This window comes from Electrona antarctica (genome assembly GCF_951216825.1).
Source record: "Electrona antarctica genome assembly, chromosome: 21".
NCBI lineage: Eukaryota > Metazoa > Chordata > Actinopteri > Myctophiformes > Myctophidae > Electrona > Electrona antarctica.
In genome coordinates, this window is record NC_136802.1 from 29,825,141 (window position 1) to 29,828,403 (window position 3,263).

A 3,263-nucleotide genomic window follows, 5' to 3' on the forward strand; every position below is an offset into this window, starting at 1 on the left:
ACCAACTGGGCTGAAAGAAAGGAGAGAGAAACATATTTACCGGTAGATTAATTTATTATAAAAATAACCTCAATGGTAAATTGGCATTTTGTATATACAGATCCATCTCAATGAATTAGAATATTGTGTAAAAGTTAATTTTCTTCCAAAAAAATAATTCAAAAAGTGAAACTTTCATAGATTCTCAATTAATTGTGCATAAAGTGAAGTATTTAAATTAAAACCTTTTTTTGTTTTATAAAAAAATCCTTTACGAGACCACTAAAAAAATGTTTTTTTAAACGAGAAATGTCGACCATCTGAAAAGTATATTAATGTATGCAGTCAATACTTGGTCTGGGCTACTTTTAAACAAATGTTCCCCCCATCCATCCGACCTGACCTACTCTCAGACAAATAATATTTTCCTCCCTTTGTTTTCCAGTCCACTATCCTACCGGCAATGTCTGAAGATGTCTTCCAGTTTCATTATCAAACCAGCAGGCTACTCCTGCCATACTGATTACATCCTATATTGTCTTAGCTTTACTTTGTTTAAACGTCAACGAAAAATCTCATGATGTAATTTTGTTCTTAGATAAAAAAAACAAAAACAAATTAACCATGAATAAAATAATTCATAATGGTGTTGGGACCTGGAGCCTGACAATTGCTCTGTGTGAGTCAGTCTACTTCTAGCCTCGGAGACTGCAAAAGTTAGTTAGTGAGTTATCACAGGATAGGTGACAAATATGTGACAAAGATGACAAACTGGTCTATGGCATGGTTTTTCTTTTATTACAAAAGTGATTGGCAAACATTATAACAAGTTTTACAGAAAAGGATTTCACAAAGGCTTAATGGTGTTTTCAAGTATTGACAACAGACTCTCTTTTTAGTTACAGTATGTTGGAACTGTCAACAGAGCACCTGCGCCATCTATTGGTGAACTTAAAAAAGAAGAAAAAAACACTACTGAAGGCCTGCAGGCTCAGCAGATTGGCCTAGATTCTGTCTGCTGTGCAGTATATCCAGAAAACAAAGCATCAAAAGCAAAAGTTGCAATCTATATGTTTTCCCATGAGGCAATCTCTGCTTTAATGTTAAGGACACATACTTTACCTTTTATGTCAACTGGATTCACAGGTTCAGATATTTTCAGTCCTCAATTCAACTGTAAACTCTCATCAAATGTAAACTCAGAGAGATGTGCATGGGTTGAAAGAACCGCAACAGTACAGAATGGGATCTTTAAAACATGAACTCCAAAAGTAAAATAAAAAATCACACCCGTGTGAACTGAGTGGTGCAAGGTCTTATATAGCCTGATCAGCTGTGGTCTGATGTAATGTCAGTGACCATGGTAACCATGCTCACCTGTGCACGGACACGTACACAAACATACAGACAAAGCTGGTTGTTGGAGTGGTTTGCACAACTCAAAAATCACACCCGTGTGAACTGAGTGGTGCAGTGACGATTTCACTGTGTACTTTTTAATTAAGCTTTGCAGTCAAGTACAACTTATAAAATCAAACCAAAACAACTTAAAAATTGAAATACAAGCTGAACATTTTTGCTTTTGGAAAGTCTCTCTCTCCCTCTATCAACGCACGCACACACGCATGTGCATGCAAATAGTAAGTAAATACTCAAGTAAAGTTTAGATATTCCAAAAACGTTATTGCCAACAATGACCTTGGGATCACAGTTTGTTGTAGGCATGAAGCCACAGGCCAAGTGGCCAACTAGTCTTGAAAAGTCATCATCAACATGCCACATCAAATGAAAACCATCTTGTTATAATAATACATATTTTCACCCACTTTATGCAAAGGGGACACGTCTTCTTCTTCATGGTGGTCAGCCAGTGGTCCACACAGCGTGTGTGGTAGGCATGGCAACATGGCAGCACCCTGAGCTTCTCTCCCTCCTTGTAGTCCTCCAGGCAGATGGCGCACGTGTCGTACGCCACGTCCCCTTCCTTGTGCGTGTGGATGGGGAGCCACATCAGCATGAGTCTATTGAGCACACAGTTTCTCAATAGGTGTACAGCCATTAAGATGAACACGCAGACAGTTATGATGGTGAGCATAACGATGGTGAGCATAACGTTGATGAGATAAGTGAAGAAGTGCGAGTAGATGGAGAGGATGACTTCGGCCCCCTTGTCATAAGTATAGGCCTCCTTCAGGGAGATGGCGGTCTCCTCGGTCACAAACAGGGTTGGAATATTTATCTGCTTCCTGACATCTTTGGAGTCCAATCGGATGAAGTCTTTGGAGTCCACGTTGTGAATTATGGCCGCATGGTATCCTGCTTCTTCGGCGCTGAGGACCTTTTTGTAAAAGTTGCAGTCGGATCCGTTGATGAGGATGATGAAGGGCAGGGGGGTGATGGAAATTCTGCCACCGGCAGCACACATTCTCTGAGGTGGTGGTAAGTTAATGGACTCACAGGGATTCTCTGGCCACGCAACGACCAAGAGGCCACTCAGTACATTCCAGGGATGGATGTATTTGCCGAGATGCAGAGGAAGGTCTTCAAAGTACATCCTTTTGTTGTCGAGTGAGTAAGCAGAGATGTCTGCCTGAACAGGCAGCAGGTTGAGGACAGTTAAAACGATTTGGATCCCTATGGTCGACAACAGTGGCATCGTTAAGAACCTGAATTCCATCAAGGAGCCTTGTTAGTGTTATAAAGTCAATAGCCAACACACTTGAGCTCAGCAAAGGGACACTGACTGGGCTGAGGGCTCTCACACATTTTAACCTCTTCTGTGGGACACACCTCTGAATTAATGTGAAACCCAGCGAATCATAGTGGAGAAGCGCAGCTCAAATTAACATGACTGGCCCTATTGCATATCAATGGGTTGGCCCCATGGTGTGCTTATCTTTTCAGTCTAGCAGCTCATAAAATGCAGCCTTTGGTGGACATGCTAATAGGGGCTTTGTCTCCGACACCATTGTGGCCCAGAGAAGTGCTACAGGTGTAACCTGTATGAACTATGGAGTGAACTTTGATTTAAAATACTTTCTCAACCACATGAACCCTGGCTAGCGTCTCTGTTCTGGGCATGTTATAAATTGGCAAAATAGCAGACCAAGAATACAAGCACATAATGTGTCACAACACAAAACTTGTAGATTGTAGATCTGCTATTTTCAGCAAGGGATATGGTGGAGAGGGGGAAAAAGAGGGGGCCAAGTATAGACACCTCAGGGGCGCCCTGTCCCCACACACACACACACACTTCAATCGCTATTATTTATTTGTTTATC